Source organism: Vicugna pacos, chromosome 1, assembly GCF_048564905.1.
Source record: "Vicugna pacos chromosome 1, VicPac4, whole genome shotgun sequence".
In the NCBI taxonomy this organism is placed as follows: Eukaryota; Metazoa; Chordata; class Mammalia; order Artiodactyla; family Camelidae; genus Vicugna; species Vicugna pacos.
In genome coordinates this window covers 77712976-77732527 of record NC_132987.1, presented here as the reverse complement: position 1 = coordinate 77732527, position 19552 = coordinate 77712976, and the positions used below count along the sequence as shown (strand labels likewise).

The 19552-nt window shown below is 34.8% G+C and overlaps 1 protein-coding gene across 12 annotated transcripts in view; it reads left to right on the top strand.

Annotated features, from left to right (window-relative positions):
- The window catches only part of BBX (BBX high mobility group box domain containing), a 254842-nt gene that overhangs the window by 95271 nt on the left and 140019 nt on the right, over positions 1-19552 (top strand). For 9 of the 12 annotated variants that reach the window (XM_072965768.1, XM_072965763.1, XM_072965729.1 and 6 more), the window contains one exon: positions 9611-9684. The exons of 1 other annotated variant lie outside the window; for it this stretch is intronic. The gene's annotated coding sequence lies outside the window, so the exon portion shown is untranslated. 2 more of the 12 variants (XM_072965732.1, XM_072965762.1) reach the window with 1 other exon arrangement.

Genomic DNA, 19552 nt, shown 5'->3' with positions numbered 1-19552 from the left:
CTCTTCCATGTTTCCCCACCCACCCCCCGCCTCCTAAATATAAGAAAAGATACAATTTCAGACATGGAGAATGGATTGTGTGCCACTATCTGCCTAAGTATAATGGCATACATAATAAATTTCAAGACACTGGAAATGCCCTTAGAATTGGTTTTAGAAGTCACATTAACATTATTTAGTTTTTTAATGTTTTTGTTGAAACCTGAAACTTCTCCTTATAGGAAATATAAATTGAAAGAGAAATGGGTGTTATGGGAGTACAGATTGAAAATTTAAACATCTTGACTTATTAAATATCATGATGTGCCAGAGATTTTCAGGAAATCTGTTGAAATTAGGATTTGAAGTAACATACAATAAATCAGTACTCCCTTTCATTTCTTTTCAGGAGGTTATGTGTGTGGGCCAGTACTTTTATATTCTTTTTCTTATTGCAGCCTTTCTACTTTTCTCCTCTCACTTCAGGCACTAGTAATACTATAGCTTAACATACCTGTTATTTATTTTGTATTCTGTGCCCCGATTAAGGTTTCAAACCCATTTCTCACCCATTCACTGTGTCCAGGAAGATGGAATAAGCTGATTGGCCGAGCCTGGAAGATATTTCTATTCCTGAAGCTTGGGTAGAGTTAGGTCATTCCACTTAAGATACATGGACTGTGAGCAAGGAGGAGTATTTTCCTAAGAATCAAAGTGCTTTTACCAGAAAATGGGAGATACACGTATACTGGGCAGGCAAAAACATCTATGTCTATAATTTCTGCTTAAGAAAAGCCAGTATAGAAAAACGCACTTCTATGGATGATTATTCTCCCATTTAAATAGGGCATCTACAGTGAATTTCCTTTTCAACTTGAAAGGTGACAAAATCTAATTTTCTTAATTATAAAAAAAGTTTAAATTTTAAGATGCTTATTAGCAATATGGAGAACCATGGCTGTTACAGATGTCTGCAGGGCATATATCTTTCGTCATTCCCCTTGAGTCCTGTGTAATTGGTGGCCTTTGTGGTTGTGTAACATTGAGCTCTGAGAGTCACTGTGCTGGAGTTAGTGATAAAGGATAAACCCTGTGTCTTCCAATGGGAATACTTGGAGAATATTTTCTTGTTTTTTTTTTTTTTGAATTGGCTTAATTTGAGCCAAATATTTATTTTATGCTACTTCAAATATTGACTGCCATAGCATCAGAGGCATTTATTGACGATTAGTGACCAGTGGAGCATGTATACTTTACAGAGATTGTTGTTGTAGGCATGTGCTTAGTTTTAATGGAGGGCATAAATTCAGTTGTTACTAGGTGTTTCTGGTGGGAGTGAGCATTTAAGGGAGATTACTGTTTATAAATTCTCAACTGGCTTTGGTCTATCATTCATTGGTCAGTATGTAATTTTAATATTGTTAGAATGAAGTAAATTGATACTAGCTTTTTTAAAAAAAACTTAATAAGCTTTACTTTCTAAAGCAGTTTTAGATTCACAGCAAAATTGGGTAGAAAGTAGAGAGTTTCCATATACTACCTTCCCCCACACAGGTAAATGATCATTACCATTTCACTCCAAGTATTTAGAAACACAAAGAAATATTTCACATGCTTACTATTACAAATAAAAGATGTCTTTCTCTGCATTCAGACTAGAAAGGGGAAAGTGTTCTAGAGCCAAGCAGCATTCTCTGACTTAACTCCAGGAATGAAAATGTAGGCTTTTTTTTTTTTTTAATTGAGGTATAGTCAGTCTACAATGTTGTGTCAATTTCTGGTGTACAGCACAATTCTAAAGTCATACATGAATATACATATATTCATTTTCCTGTTCTTTTTCACCATAAACTACTACAAGATATTGAATATATTTCCCTGTGCTATGCATTATAAACTTATTTATCTATCTAGGCCTTTTTTAATAAAACTTTTCCAGCTGAATGTTGCTGCTAAGGAAGACCATATAGGAAGAGTAGGGACCTAATGTAACTTGGTCTGGAGCCTCCTGCTGTTCCGTGGATGGCAAACTGCAGGTCAGACTGATTGACGATAGTCCAGAAGAGCAGTGTGCTATAGGGCCAAGTGCACTGACCCAGAGCAGGAACCCTGGGTTCTGGCCTGGCTCTGCCTCTAGCTTGCTGTGTGGTCGAAGGGGTTGAACTGAGTGGCCTCTGACTGCCGCCAGCATTCTGTGAGTCCATGACTGAATGGAATGTCTGGTAGGGACTAACATCAAATGCTACAGTGTGGAGTCATGGGGTGTTGTCCCAGCCTAGCCACAAACCAGCTGAATGCCTTTTGTCCAGTTACTTAGCCTTTTTGGGTCTGTCTTGGTTTCAGCTGTGGAAATGTATTTGGACTTCCCTGTTCCCCTCAGGGAAGTTTCTTGGCTCTTTCTGGTTTAAAATAGCTAACTACTATATAGTATTATTTGTCTAGGAATAACTGCTTTGTGAGTAAATAACTTCAAAAGGGAGTGTATTGACATTCATCATGGATCGTTTTTGAGCAGACTCCTTTGTGTCTTCATATCAGGAATGTTCTTGCAATTAGCATAATCTGGAGCAAGAGCCTTTCTGCAACAAAGCTATTTGCTAGATATACATTAGGCACATCTGAAAGGGACAGGGACTCTTTGCAGACAATAGTTTTTAAAATTTGTTTTTTTAATAATACAATATAAATTTTAATAGAGATGTGCTTTTTAAATTACATGTTTATATTTAAGTTGTCTTTGTGCAATTTAATTAATTAATAAAGGAAAAAAGGGAAAGACTAGTGACCCTTGCTTCTCAGAACAGAATTTTTCCATTTAAAATTATGTGAATTGCTAACAACTGACTTCCTTTTTTTATCAAATGACTTCGGACTAACTTGTTAAAGTAAGAGTGTGATTTTCTGTATATTGTGAATTATTGCTGATCAAAGGAATCCTTTTTTACCTTAAAAGGCAAGGCAGCTCTGAGGTTCCTCCAGTGGGTTTCATTCACAGAACCTCTCCCTAAAGATACTGGCTAATTCCTTATGTGTGTAAGCCATGGTTTTTCTTGGGGTAACTTACAGTAATGCAAAGGTGGGATATCCCACAGGGTTTGGATTGTCTTAACCATATATTTTCCAGCTTAGTGGCCTGATAGAGCTAATGAATCTTCTCAAAGTACCTGGGGGTTCCCTGTCAGTGTTCCTCATATAGCTGCTGGCAGGCATGTTTTTATACTCTTTTTCTGGAAGTGAAACTCCTTCTGCCTTAAATGTGCAATTTCCCCTGCCTGAGAAGGTCAAAGGCACATTTATATAGTTCACAAGAGTATAAAAGAGGCATTCAGGGCCTCCCTGCCAAGCCATCTAACTGGACTAATGCCTGCTTATTTTCCAGCTCTACTTATGGAAACTGCAGAAATTCGCAGTTCCACTATGGTCCCTGCAACAACAGTTTTAGAGCAAATGAACATTATAATAAAATGTCCATTTTATTAAATCAGCTAATGTAGGCCGAAATTGGTAGGAGTAAAAAGTGGTTGTTTAGAGTGTCAGAATTAAATATATGTTAAAGCTACCTAAATTAAAACAAAATCCACCTTTTGAAAAACTAGCAAGTCACTTAGCATCCCAATACTGAGAATATTTAAGGCAAACTTCAGCGCGTTCACACTGTAACTTTATTAAATGCTCTTCTACCACTTAGTTTTAACTCTCTTGAGATATTAACATTTATTGAGCACTTCCTGAATGCCAGGCCCTTTGTATTTATAATGTCTTCTAATAATTTAAGGAAACCTTTAGAGGTGTAGGGATTGTTATCCTGATTTGCAGATAAGGAATTGGGGGCTCAGAGAATCTCAGGAATTGGCCTACAGTTGCATAGTAGTAAGTAAATGGAGGACATGGGTTTGGCCCTAAGGTCAGTATGCTTTGCAGAACACCATGCTACTAACTGTGCTGTTTATGAGACTACGGGGAGAGGGGGATAAAAAAGCAGATTGCATTACTTCTCATTTGCCTACATTTCATGTTCCACTTTCTGATACGAACTCTGGACTTCCACCAAATCTGCCTCTTGTCCCTTCCCAGTGTACTTCTCCCCAGCATTGATCTTGGGCTCAGCCTTTGCCTGTGCCTGTAATGAATGCCCTTCTCCATCTTCTCTCCCTGTATCCCAACTTGCAGCTGGTGCTTTAGTATCCAGCTTTATTCATCTGCATAAAAAATTCCCTTGTGCAGTATAACTTTTTTGGAGTTCTTTGCTTACCATTTTGATATGCATTTCTCCCTACTATTATGTAACTGTGTGTGTGTGTGTGTGTGTGTGTGTGTGTGTGTGTGCAATTACCCAACTAGTTATCAGCTTCCAGAAAACAACTCTTTTTTTTAACATTTTTTTTATTGAATTACAATTATTTTACAATGTTGTGTCAAATTCCAGTGTAGAGCACAATTTTTCACTTATACATGAACATATATATATTCATTGTCACATTTTTTTCTCTGTGAGCTACCATAAGATCTTGTATATATTTCCCTGTGCTATACAGTATAATCCTGTTTATCTATTCTACAATTTTGAAATCCCGTCTATCCCTTCCCACCCCCCCACCCCCTTGGCAACCACAAGTTTATATTCTATGTCTGTGAGTCTATTTGTGTTTTGTATTTATATATTTTTTTAAGATTCCACATATGAGCGATCTCATATGATATTTTTCTTTCTCTTGGCTTACTTCATTTAGAATGACATTCTCCAGGAGCATCCATGTTGCTGCAAAGGCATTATGTTGTTGATTTTTATGGCTGAGTAGTATTCCATTGTATAAATATACCACACCTTCTTTATCCAGTCATCTGTTGATGGGCACTTAGGCTGCTTCCATGTCTTGGCTATTGTAAATAGTGCTGCTATGAACATTGGGGTGCAGGTGTCATCCTGAAGTAGGGTCCCTTCTGGATATATGCCCAGGAGCAGGAAACAACTCTTATAATACCTTTTGCCGTGTTAATACATAGTAGGTCATTAATAATTTCTCAGACTGTAAAAGATTATACCATTTGCATCTCTGTGCTATTGGCATATAGGTGGTACGTAGTTATTAAAGCTTAATTTGTAATTGGTTGGTATTGAGTACTGAAGGAGAAAGGATTTTCAAATCTTTTGTCTTCCTATTTTAAGAGGTCCATGTCTAACAATGAATGCTCAAGTTTTCTATCTCTGCCTGCTGGTGTTTTCTGACACCTTTCTGGAAATTCCAAACAGATGGACAAATCTGTAATGACTTGTTGTTACTTTGGTTTACTGTTAGTATCTAGAGAACTGTTGTTTGGCCTTTAAGACTATGTTTAAGGTTTCTTAACTGAAAGGCTGTGGGTCATGAGGAAATGCAAGGGTAGGGAGTGGGAAGGTGATAAAGAGATACTTCAGATTTGCATTTTCTTTTGAGAAATATCTGTTCGCAGTATAGCTGACACTTGTAGTTTCTGTTAAAGATTGGTGCCTGGCCAAAAATGCCTGTGAAATAGCTGCGGTTTAAGCTTCAGCTATAAAGACAGGCAGGGTATGTGATCTCTAACAAAAGTGTTATCTTTATCCATACTTTTTACTGTTACTATCATAAAATAAAGACAGTGACAATGTGAAGTATGGATAAAGACAAGTCTTTTGTTAAAAAGCATATGTATCTTCCTGCATTCATTTATCTTTGTCTACATGAAGATAATTTATTTCAGCAAATAGTTTAACTGGAACTTATCATTTCTAGAAAAAAAAAATCCTTTGACCTCTAGTGTACCAGTGACCTGAGGTGTGGAATTCATTGGCCAAAACTGCATCACAGCTGGTATGCATCTTCAGCACTATGTTATTTTGTAGTGTGCCTGGTGCTACTATGGAGGAGATGAAAAGAATATTGAGTACAGCGGGGTGGGTGGAGGACCTTATGCACACACAGTAAAGGGAAGGCTTTAGTTAAATCAATGAGGATTTTTTTTTCCCTACAAACATGATACATTTACATAGAAGAGCGAGCTTGGAGTTTGCATTTAAGTTTTATTTGTAAACATGTAGTCTATAAAAGAGTGAATTAAGGGAAATATAAGAATTATATCTATTTAAAGAAGTAGCTTTTTAAGACAGGAAAAATCTCTGAAGAGCACCTGCTTTATAAAGTGAAATTGGAATACATATTGTTGGGAAAATGAAGGAGGCCAGTGTCAAATTTAGTGAAAGAGTAGATGTTAACACTGTTATTTGTAACCTGGACTTGTTTTGGCTCTTAGAGGTCGTGCTGATTCTCAGATTAGAAATGCAGCCTCTCTCAAATCATAAACGTAATTGAAAATAATAATTTTAAAATTTGCTTTCTTGGGTTCTCCATTTTGTTTTGTTCAGGTGTGAAAACATGAGTATTCTATTTTCAGGAAGATGAGGAAGAAATCTATTTCCTTTTCTAGCAGCTTGGCTCTTTTTGTTGTTGTTTCTGGCTGCGGAAATGGGGAGGCATCTGTGCCGTGCATTGTATCATACCCAGCAAGTTTTTCTTTTTCATTTGAATGCAGTCGTTCCTTAGCAAATAATTGCAATCCAGAATGACTTTTATTGAGCTTGATTGAATTAGGGTTATGTATGAAAATGAGTTAGTTAAAGCTTAATCTATTACCCAGAGAATTGATGAAAACATCAGAAAAGCAGTCATTCATGGGGATTAAATATTCTTCTGTGTAAGTGGGCAGCATGGTTGCCTGGAGTCCCTTCTGCACTGACTAGGTTGTGGTGCCATCAGGGTGCAAAACACACATTGTTGGCATAGAAGGGGATTTTGCCACGATGTGGCTTTGAATGTTATACTGGACATTACCACTAACGAGGGAGCCTGCCTCATTGTAAGAAGTGACACCTTACCTTTTTTAGTACAATAAGCTTTCAAAACATAGGACCCCAAGGGGCTGTCTGTAAACTGCCAGAAAGCCAGTTGCTTTGGAATATTTCAGTGATTGCTTAGGCCACATCTTTAAGATGGGTTTTTCAGATGCCAAGTCAAATGCCCCTATTTGTGGTAAAAGGTAAATAATAGATATTTAATAGTTAGCTCTCTCACCCACATTGATGGAGTTTCTTAAGAGAGAATGCTGAGCTGTGCCAGATCAGTGCTGGCTAGGTGTGCATCCTGTGGGAGGCAGTGTCATGGTGGGAAATGAGCTTTGGAAAACAAAAAGCCGCAGGTTCTTAATGAGGCAGTGGGAGCTAAGTCATGGGGAGTCAGGAATCCGAGGCCCTGTATGGGTGAGAGTGAGGGTTAAGAGGAAGCCATAGTGGAACCCAGAGGACACAGACAGGCATGGGGTGGCTCCTTGGGAGATCTGTCCTGGCTTTGGTCTAAGGGCATATTCAAATCACCATTCTGCAGGGTTGTGTTCACCCTTTAGACATTTCCCCTTCTTGCCCACCTGTCCTTCTGACACTTCACACAGCCACCCATTTCCATCAAATCAAAACACTCTGTGAAGCACTTGTAACTTAAATGCAGAACAGCTTATGCTGAAACTGCTTTTCTGAAGCTACCCATGTGGGCGTTTGTAATAGCCAGATAAAATCTGGAGTCTTTAAGTTGGGCTGTCAGAGAGCTCAAAGGGAGTCTGTCTCTGGCAAGATCTTCAGCCTCAAAATTGACCTCTGCTCTGTGTTTGATTCCCTGGCTTCTCCCTCCTAGTCAGTTAAGTCCAACACGATTTCTTTGTTATCCTGAGTTTTAAAACCCATATTAGCCACAGCACAGTCAATGTCCTTCCTCTCCCTGACCACTTTATCCATAAATAGGAGAGCACAGGTGATAAATTATTGAACAACAGTCAAAATAAGGCATAGATATGGTCCATTTTTAGGTATGTATCTGATTGTAGAAACAGACAGATCTATAAAGGATTCCTTAGGATTAGTGAGAATTTAATTTTGAGCTCCTAAAAGAACTTCTGTATATAGGATGTATTAGCGTATTTTATTTCAGATAGCATGCACTCACTTCTTAAGCTACAAAGTTAGCAAATCTCTAAACCAAAATAAGAATGAAACCCACACTGTCAAAATTAATGATGGACCCTTTACTCCCAATTTTGGCAGTACTGATTATATTTATTTTTTTTAGCTTATGCCAATTTATTCACTTGATAGTTATTTATAGATATTCATGATTTTTATCTGTTTATTTTACAGTGTTTATTTTAATGGTTCTTCTCTCTACTGGTTTTTATGGGTTTATATGAAGAAAATGTATGGAAATAAAAATATGAGATGGTGTATGTAATTTTCTTAAAACAGTATTTTTATAATAATTTTAGTTGCCTATTTCATGATAATTCAGGATAGACTTTTATACCATTTAATCAGTTTTTGAAATTGTATGCTTCCTTGGTAAAAAACAGGCATTTAATTTGGAAGTATTCATAAATGTCCCTTGTAGTTTGCTTCAAAGATCTGGATTTATTCTTTTATCCATACCTTTGTTTTAAAAAATGTGGATGAATGAGTAGTATCTTGTGTGAAGCCACAGGAGACCGTTTAATATTTTACTCATTCTTTTCAGCTTTTTTTTTCAGTAGCACTGGGTGACAACTGAATCATCTAAGTCTAATTAGGATTACTCAGATGAATCATTACACATTTTTGATATTTAATTCTTCCAAATCATGGTGGCTAATTAGGAAAAACTTTAGCCAAGTCATAAAATGACTAACAGTATTGATAAAGCTGTAAGACAGTAAGTGATATCCGATTTCTAGAGTGTGTTATAACCTACTGATTGTAAAGAAATATATTGTCATAATCTGCAGAGGCACAGGAAATTGTCTCTCTTAGTTGAGAGTGAAATTAGAATTACCGCTGAAGCACCCAAGAAACTAAGTGAACATGTCTCACACAGAAATGGAAATAACTTAATTCTTAAAAATGGTACAGTTTGGATATATATTGACAGTATTAATGTATAATGTTCATTTAATTTGTATACTCTTTTGCTGATTTTGATCCTTTTATATTTAGTTCATCCCATGTAGTTAGAAAGTAATTTTTAGGAAACAGCTTTTCTCTATTGTGTTCCCCCCACCATTCCCCACTTAAAAAAAATCTTGGCTTCACTCATTATCTTTAAAACACTTAAAGAATAAAATATAAGATACTAACATCTGGTGCTCGCTTTGACAGCACATAGACTAAGATACTAACATCTGAACCACAGAATCACTGGTTGGCTTGGACTAGTCATTTCAGATAACTTGGATTTCATCAGGGTGTCAATTTAATGTCATGTTTTTCTGGAGGATTCTCCTGTAACTCCACACTTTATAGTCAAAAAGCTGAGAAACGATTGCCCGTAATCCTTTGTCTCTGTAACTTTAATCTCAGAGTTCTCGTTGAGTAATTTTAGTGACTTTTTCTGTTAAATTAAAGTTGACAATAAACACTTTAGGTCTTTTTTTCTAAATAGTGTTAGTTAGAGGGATATTTAATAATTTGCCTAGTTTTGATTGTTTGGCTGTTAATTCACCTTATCTAGGGATTATTTTGCTAAAGGAGAATAAGTATCAGCTTTGTTTGAAAGGGCTTCCTGGCTCACCATTTTAACCACTTTGCTGTGGTCCTTCACAGAATCCTGCTGCATCACCGAAGCTGGAAGTTCTGATGTTCCATTGAAATCACAATGGAAAGTCTTGACTTGACCGGTAAGAGCTTCACTGGGGGTGCATCTCACTTAGTTACCTGGAAGCAAGAGTGAAGCAGTCAAGAGTTGTGTGTCATCAGATCTGGTCTCAGCTTTTCCCCATCTGATGGATTCACCTTCCGTTTTGATCAGGGAAGTGTGATAATTGTGTATTTTTTCCATCAATTTTATTAGTATTTTTGAAGTATGACATTTTAATCTCAATCATCAAGTAAGTTAAATTCTCTTTTAAAATCATGAAGTTTAAGGAAATAACTATTTCAAAAATCTCTGGCTTGTTTCTCCATAGTAATGGGCTGTTTGGTGAAGTTAATTTATTAAAGTCCTGAATACCTAGAGGATACTTACCTAAATAGGTACTACACTGGTCTGTTGCCCAAAGTTTTTTTAAAAACTGCCTTTAGCTTTAATTGAAAAAAAATGAATCAATATCAAAACATGGAGGTTTTTAAAAAACTATTAAAAATAAAATAGAAGCATGTTTAGCAGTATCATTAAACTATTTTGAGTATGAAAATATACAATGAGGAAGAAGTTGAGATTTAAAAATATATATATGTGGCACATTATATCAAACTATGAAACTCACAGTTTCATTAAAATACTTTCCTCTTAACTGCCTTTTTAGGAATATTTTAAGATTAATTAAACTCTACTTAAATACACATGTAAAAACATGATTGCGTTACTGAACACTTTATGGTGAACTGGTGATTTGTAAGACCAAGGAATTTGATGTAAATGAAAATGAACAGAAAGAGTAAATATTGTTTATTTGTATTTTTCAGGACATTAAGTTACTCTTCAGTTGTTAGATTCATTGAAAATTAATCTTAAATCATTTCTGTTCATAAGTATTTTTGATAGCTTACGCCTGCCTAGAATATCTGTGTCTACCTTTTTGTTTTAGTAAGCATATAACTGAATGTTGCTTTTGTGGTACAGCCAAATGTAAATATAAGACTTCTAACCATTCTTCTGAATGTTATGGTCTAGGATTGACACACTGTAAAAATAAATGCGATTTAGCTTGAAAGTGTGTTTAATAGGATATTGAAACAAAAATTAGAATTTAGTTTATTTCTTCCTTTCTGTGCTATCCTTTAAGGCACAGTTAAGTTAGAAATACAAATTCTGAATTTAAGAATGCCAGTTAGGATACAGCTTATGGTTTTACTGGGTCAGCAGGCTAGACTATAGAATATTTGAATATCGATACTGAAATTTCAAATATGTTCTCGATTACTAATCGTAAAGGGAGTTGAGTATAGTGAAATTTAAAGAAAATTAAATTTGTGGCAGTATTTTGAATTTGTTAAACGTGAATACATACATAAGTGAACCAGGACCTTTTATATTACCTATTCAGAAAACCAAATCATTAATTAGCACTTGTATGGCAGTCTTGACTTAAGTAGCCATCCAATCTGTGATTTCTGAATGTTAATCAGATTATTTCAGTAAAATATTTTTATTGAATATAGGCAGAAATTGACTGAAAATCCAATTGCTGGTAAAATTTAAGAAAACCTGAGACTGTTTATTTCTTTGCATACATATGTATTCATCTTAAATGCAGTAGTGACTAACAGAAAATATGCCATACAAAATCAGGAGTAATTTAGGAAACAAATCATGGAAGGTATTACCTGGCAGAGTGATGCCAGGGTTTAAAAATCTTGGAAACATGCTGCATTAGTCAGTTTAGACAAACTTACATTTTATTATCCAAAAAGCCCCCAAATCTTAGTGGTTTATAGCAGTGAAAGTTTCTCTCTCATGTTCCTGTAGTCCTGATGAGTCTGCTGCCACTCTGCTCCATGTCCTCTTCTTTCCTGGACCAAAGCTGAAGGACAGCGTCTCTGGGATGCACAAGACTTGTGGCAGAAGGAGACAGGAATGATGGTGGAATCTGGGCTCTTAAAACTGCTGCTTGGAGGTGGCACAGATCACTACCTGTCATATTTCATTGGCTAAAACACATCCCATGGCCACCCCATAGTTAGGAGTGGCCTTTTAAGAGAGATGAGGTACAGTGCATATTTTAAGTACTGTATCTGCATAATCCTATCTAGGGCTCTTCTAGACAGACAGAATGCACCTAGTATATTAAGTTTCCAAGAAGTCCTGTAGTAAATGAATCTGTTTATTTAACATGTAAAATTATTTGCCTGTGAATCCTCTTGTTGTTACATGGAACACTGTGAGCTATGATACCCTATCTGTGACAGATTTTAAGGAGTGAGGAATTGATACAGCTCGACGTTATCACTTTTTTCACCATACAGTAGGTGGATATATAGTGTATATTAGGCTTACATTATTGTTTTATAAGTTGTTTTAAAGTGAATGAAAATTAGTGTAGGCGGGACCCGCTGCAATTTGCATAGAGTTAGAGAAGGGAAATAACGATACTCATACTGACTCCTTACTGATGTATCATAGGTTACAGAGCCTCAACAGATACTCTCTAATTTGATAGAGAAAGAGCATGAGAAAATGGGTACTTTGCTTTTTCCGGTAGTAATATAATAATTTTACCATTTAATGGTAACCAAATACTTCTACTTAAGATCAATTTCAAGAATCATTCTAGAAAGAAAGAATGCAGACAGACCCTGTAGCAAGGTTAACAGTCATAGCCCATGAGTTACTTCACCTGTGGTCATATTCCCTATTCAGTGATTGTATTGTTGTCTCCTAAGCTTTCTGAAAAATGGCACAATGAACTACTCAGACAGTGTTGATTTGATTAATCCCATGGGTTTTATAAAACATTGCTACCAGGCCTGTGTGGATTAGGATGATATAAATATCCAGGAGTATATAAACAATGCTTTGTTTGACAGTTTATAGTTCCCTGAGATTGGGGGAAAAGAATATTCTTAGACATCTCTGGATTTAGAGAAACTTAGGCATTAATCCTAGTTCTAACACTTTTATACTGAAAGAATTTGGGTGATTATTTAACCTCTGAAATTTTCTTTTCTCATCTTAATATTGGATAATGAGCTCTACCTTGTGGAATTGTGATAATTAAATGAGGTAATTATGTTAAGTGCCTGATACAATGCCTGTCACATGGGACACACTCAAGAAATGGTAGTTAAGAAAGTAAAAAAATGATCAAACTTCAAGAATCTTGAATGCATTATAAAATACCTTTAATAGACATCTGACAGTATGTGTATGTCTAAAATGTGTTTCAATATATTTATATTTAAACACACACACACCTATAAGAGTTTTAAAAAATTGTCCCTAATGGGTAAGAACCTATGTATTCTTCTGTACTTTTATTAAAAATTAAAAGTAGCTTTATCTTTATCACTGAAAGGGTGAATCTGGTAGAAATATTAGCCACCTGTGATTCAGTAATTCACTTCTTGCCACTGTGAAAAAGTCCTAAGGACAGAGTGATAGCCAATGTGGATCTATGGCCTTGACTTTAAATATTAATGAGGTGTCAGCATTAAGGAAATCAAATTCTATGTAATCTCGAGGCACAAGGTACAAGAGATAGTGCCACTGAAACTTTCTTCACCATGTAGAGCAAATATTATTTGATTTCAAAATAATCAGCAATTCTACATCGAAGTTTTTATTCTACAGTTTTCTAGTGAGGCTGAAATTTAGATTTTTTCTGTATTGATATTGTGCCCTCACACCCAGAATCAGGCACAGCAGAATGATATCTCTTATGCTTCAAAGTTTTATGCTATTTCTAAATGATAATTTAATTTAATTTAGAATAGCATATAATAAATCATTTTAGGGTGACTTATTCTTCAAATTGTTCCAAATGCTTCTCTTTGTAAATGAATCACCTTTGTAACAGCTATCAGTTACCTATTATTGGGCAGGATTATTAGTAGAGTAAAACTATCTCAAAAATAGAAGCTTCTCTCTTCTAGAGGTTATATGGTATGCTTGGGCTGCCATAACAAAATACCACAGATGAGTGACTTAAAGAAGATATTTTTTTCACAGAGTTCTGGAGGCTAAAAGTTCACAGTCAAGGTGCTGACAAATTCTGTTTCTGGTGAGGTTTCTCTTCCTGGCTTGTAGACAGTCGCCTCCTTGCAGTGTCCTTAGATGACCTTTTCTCCATGCGTGTGTGGAGAAAGCATGCTCTGATCTCTTCCTCTTATAAGGACACCAGTTCTTTCAGATAATAGCCCCACCCTAATGACCTTACTTAACTTTTACCTACTTCCAGGGTCTATCTCCAAATACAGTCACATTGGGCTTTGAGGCTTCATCGTATGAATTTGAGAGCAACCAACTCAGAAGTAATTGGTTTTCTGTGCCAAAGAGTGAAGTGAAAGTTAAAAACAAAAACAACACAACTTTCCATGTTATTTAATCTCTAAACAAGAAAACTAGTTTATTGTAGTCATCTAAGTTTCTAAAAACATCTTTGGTCTTTGAGGTGGGAGACATTTCAGATTACCAAATTCATATTTCTTCCACCTTGAAGTCTCTGTACATGAAAAAGAGTATCTTTCAAGGGAAGGGATCAAATCTAAGAACTTGAAAATCAGAGTGTTTTGTATGATGGAGGAGTTATATCATTGTAAAAACTGATTTTTCAGGTGTATTCACTGTTATTCCCGAATAGAAGGTGTTTGAAAATTAGGTTGAGGAATCAGATAATTATTCTTTCAAGTTATGTCTGTTTCTGCTTACTATAATTAAGCCAATTCACGTTTTTCAAGGCTGTATTCTTTTACTTTGTGAATTAGTTGTGAATACAACAGGGAAATGGCATACTCTTAAGATTTTGGGAAACAGAAAAGACTGTGCATTTGAAGTAAAGCGAGCAGAAGCCAAGGTATCCTAAATATGATACATCTACCTGCTTATCTTCCTGCGTTCTTCTTTTTAATTGTTATCCCCTTTTTATTTCCTCTTCCTTTTCCTTCTTTCCTCTGATACCAGCTCTTAAGTTAGGTAATCGTTGTTTGGATTTCTCAAGTAATAGTCTAAGTGCAATTCTTTGAACATCTATATAGTACTTCTTTCTGCTATACAATAGGATGCTTTTTCTGTTAAGTCAGTTGATGGGTATTTGGTATTAGTGATGGGTAAGTAGTATTTGTGGAGGCTCAACTTAACTCTTAGTTTTATCTTGAAATTTTTTTTTTCAATGTGTGTTCTATGTCACTAGAATGATTTCAGTTTCTGGTGAGTTGATGCCTATCTAAAATAGAAAATACACTCAAGAGGAAACAAACCTTTGAGACTTAAACCTTTGTATAAAAATTTTAAATTGATTTGTAATATTTATTTTCTCACCTTGTGTGTTTATAGGCCAAAAGATAAGCTGTTGAGCACTAATTTGTTTTGTGGATGACAGTTTAATTGGTTGAAAGGTATTTTAACTCTTTTATCTACTTTTTATTTCAATTTCCCTGTTAAGTTATTTACAGAATGACTCAAACTCAAGCCTTATATATAATACATTTTGGCAATATATTTCTTCTAAACAATAGGATCAGTCTACTGATTATTAAATTTACCAGTTAAAGACAGCATAAATAAATTCAGACATAACCACTTCATTCATTAATACTACTTTGAAAGGTGATGGATAAACTAAGTATTTTATACTGAAGTCCGTATTTCCTCTGATCTCTGTTGCAGAGAAATGTGTTTTTTCTAGGAAACTAAATCGATCTAATAAGGTGAAATTTCTCTTAACATTTCTCTCAGAATTTCCATGCATTTTAATGTATGGAAAATATGTGCATAAAATATGCACTGCATTTACTGGATATTCTGTACATACACATATAAGTGTAAATGTATGTGAGTGTATATGTGTGGTTTTTTCATATAACCTCTTCAAGAAGCTAAGAGACTTAAATTTACACTAGCGAGTTTATTTTGTTGATGGCTGTTTTGCCCAAACCTAGAAACAGTGTCTGGCATGTGGAACTTGCTCATTGGTAAACATTTGGTGAATTAGTAATACAGGAGTTCACATTTCATTAATCATGTATTCCATTGACATTGATGTTAATATGCATTCCCTGTCTACCTGGAGATTATTTTTTCTCAGACTGAGTTCAGGGAGAGAGGAGTGCTCCTCAAAAATAAAAGTCTTTCTGTGCCTTTAAGTTGCAGTTAGTTCTATAATCAATAAATGCTAGTGAGTATAACAACTTAAAATAGCAGCAAAAAATTTCTGGGTAACTGTTGGCTATTTACAGTGTACACTGAGTCAGCAGTGGTTTATTAAGAATTGTAAGTGTTCTGCCAAGTACTTCCGTAACAGCCCATCAGTGGCACTCTGAGTGGAGGACATGTGAAGGTTCTGAGATTTAAGGTAGGCAAGTTGGTTCAGGCTGGGCCTAAAGGGATGCTATATGGTACTTGGATTCAGTTAATATATAACAGAAAGGTTGACTAAAGTCCACTTTTAGGTGTTTTATTCTTGAGGGGGTGGTTGTTTTTTTTGTTTTGTTTTGTTTTTGATATTTCTATATTCAAATTGATCTATGAAGGTGAAGACGAACACTGTGTTTTGGTTTTGTAGACTTTGTATAAACTGCTTAATTTTCAGTTGTTATGCCTCTGCCATGGTTCTTAAAACACAGACGAGTTATGTAATTATTTCAGTGTTTCCTTAATATTTACTGTAAGTCTATTCATTACCAAGAATCTCTTTGTGGCAGAAATAATCCACTTCCGGTAGTGTTTTTAGGGGTTAAGTTCCATAGACACTTACAGTGTACAAGTTTCTTGAGAGAGCCAGCTAGACAGAGAGGAACTGGCTTCTAAACAAGGCTTAAATTATAAAAAGATACCATTTATATGGTGAACACTGTCCAAAGCATTCTCAGTTATGCCACACTGATGACAAGATTAGAGTGAAATCTATGAAGTGTGAGGTGTATCTACATGCAGAGTAGTGTATGCCCATCAATCCATACAGCGACCACCCAGATGGACACGAATTGAAACTCTGAGCCATGTTCTTAATATAGTTTTTGAAAACCTACCATGTTTTCAGCATTGTTAGAGTTGCCAATTCATCAAATAGGTGTCTTATATTACATCAAGAGATAATAGAGAAAAGTTTGAAATCAGTAGCCACTATCAATCCCCTTTTTAAATACCAAACCTCTTGCTGTCGCAGTTGTTTTGTCCTGCCATTTGATGAAGCATACAGCTCATCTTTCAGTTCATTTGGTGAAGTGAACACTTAGAGGAATGATAAAGTTTTCAGGTTTGAAAGTTTAGTTGTTCCTGTTAAAATGATAGGCGTTGCCTTTCTTTATTTTTCACAGAGAGTTTCACTTTTTAGAGAACATAAGATAAATCTTTCTACCTAAATGTCCATTGACAGATGACTGGATAAAGAAGCTGTGGTATATATATACAATGGAATACTACTCAGCTATTAAAAATAATAAAATAATGCCATTTGTAGCAACATGGATGGACCTGGAGATTGTCATTCTAAGTGAAGTAAGCCAGAAGAAGAAAGAAAAATACCATATGATATGACTTATATGTGGAATCTAAAAAAAAAAAAGACAAATGGACTTATTTACAAAACAGAAACAGATTCACAGACATAGAAAACAAACTTTGGTTGCTGGGAGGAAGTTCAAGATTTGCAGATACTAATATATATGAAATAGATAAACAACAGGGTCATACTGTATAGCACAGAGAATTATATTCAATATCTTGTAGTAACTTATGGTGAAAAAGAATATGAAAACGAATATATGTATGTTTGTGTATGACTGAAGCATTGTGCTGTACACCAGAAATTGATACAGCATTGCAAACTGACTATACTTCAATGAAAATATATTAAACAAAGAATCTTTCTAATGAGGCTATTACAGTATATCTTGTTGATGGTTAAGGTGTCTCAGTTACATCTCTTTTTATGAATTTTTACTTAGTCATCAAAATCATAGAATTTTAAAAAATGATTATTTCTATTATAATAAAATATTCCATACATTAGAGTTTATAGTGTGCCTGTGAAAAAATATTTTAGAACTTTTACTTCCTAATGCTTACAAACATTCTTATTCTTGCCTCCAGATTATCAACTGCATAATGCTCACTATTGCTTCTTGGAGATTAATATGGATAGGCAGAAACTTTAAGTTTTCCTTATGGAAGACAGCTTTAAATGGATCACTTTTTTCAGCTATAACTTGATCTTAGAAATGTAGGCTGTGAAGTTAGATGGATCCAAGACAGGACTAAATCTATCTCAATTGCTTAGTGATTGGGCTGTGGGGAAAGTTACTTAACTTCATCTGGAAATGGGGTGAATAATGACCACATGAGGTTCTTATGAGGCTAAAAAGTGCCGGAGGGTACACTGCCAATCCAGCACATGGCAGCATTGCTAAGAATATGTGTTTCATTGTCAAAATGGATAGTAGGTCAAAAGTAGCATTTGACTTTTTTTTTAAACTGCTTTAACTGTTCCTTGAAATTTCAAGCATGTCTCTTTTTACAAGGGAAATGTCTTTATTATGTTGAAGTCTTTATTGAATACAGGATAGACTTGCTTTAAATAATTAGGGAAGAACAACATTTATTCTTTTTATTGTTAGATATCTTAAAATATTTTCTACATGACCATAAGTAATAGAAGTTTGAGTTTAATTATACTTGCCCAGATTAATTTTGCAGTTTTATTAAAGTGAAATCAAAGCTAAAATATGTGAAAGTATTAAGAGATAAGTCATATGTTGTTCAGTGGATTATACTTATTTCAGGAATATTATCACCTCATACCATGAGTATTAACAAAATTGTCACCCTAAACAACAAGTAAATTATTTAAGCATAATAGTAATTTTTTATAATCTACACAGTTTTTTTCAAAGACTAATTATTTTAACAAAACAAGGAGCTGTATTATGGCATTATGAATTCTTAATGAATTTTGAACTATGAAAGCTATTTTTATAAATTGATTATCTCAACCTGATAACTATAAAAAATTAAAAAAATTTTAAACAGCTGTGAACTCATGCCCTTACTCTGCTAGTTTATCCATACACTAGAAAAGCAAAATTTTCCTTCAGTTTAGGTCAGTAGGTTAGCATTTCTAAATTAATTGATCCAAGAGAAGAAAGTATTTTTATTTCTAATAATTTTTATGCACATGAGCATGAACCAGTACAACTTCGTCTTTTGTCCCTAGTAACTTTTATTTATTAATTTTGAGTATCTGTATGATTCATGTATCTAAACTGGTTTTGAAGATAGTTTAGTAGGACCATCTATGAAAATACTGTTTCCTTTTAAAAGCTGTTCTGTGTATGTTATCTAATGTGTTTGTGGTCTTTTTATAGCAATTTTGCCTTTTCCTAGTCAAATATGTGAACTTTCTAATCATAACAACTATGGATTTTATAGACTTCAGTTATATAGTTTTTCACTTATTAGCATATATTGAAATTCTAAACCTTTCTGGTCCACCTATAAGAATGAAGAGGGTTTGCTCTCTTTCTCTAGCTCTTGTATTCCTTTTTAGTACCTTAACTGCCTATAGTAATCTCTCTGGAAAAATATTTTATTTGAATACACAGTAATATACCTTCTGCTGCTCTTTTTATCTGATAAATATTTACTTGAAGTATTACGTGCAATGTGTTAGACACTTTCACAGTCACAATATGATAATAGAAGGCAAACTAATTAGGCAGAAAAAGATAAATAAACCTCATTAAAATTTTGAGGAAGACGTAAAATCCCATGTAGAAATAACAGGGAAGACTACACAGTGGAGGAAATACAGAAGTCTGGAGAAGGTGAATACAGCCATACCTCATTTTATTGAGCTTTGCAGATACGTGTTTTTTTTGTTTGTTTGTTTGTTT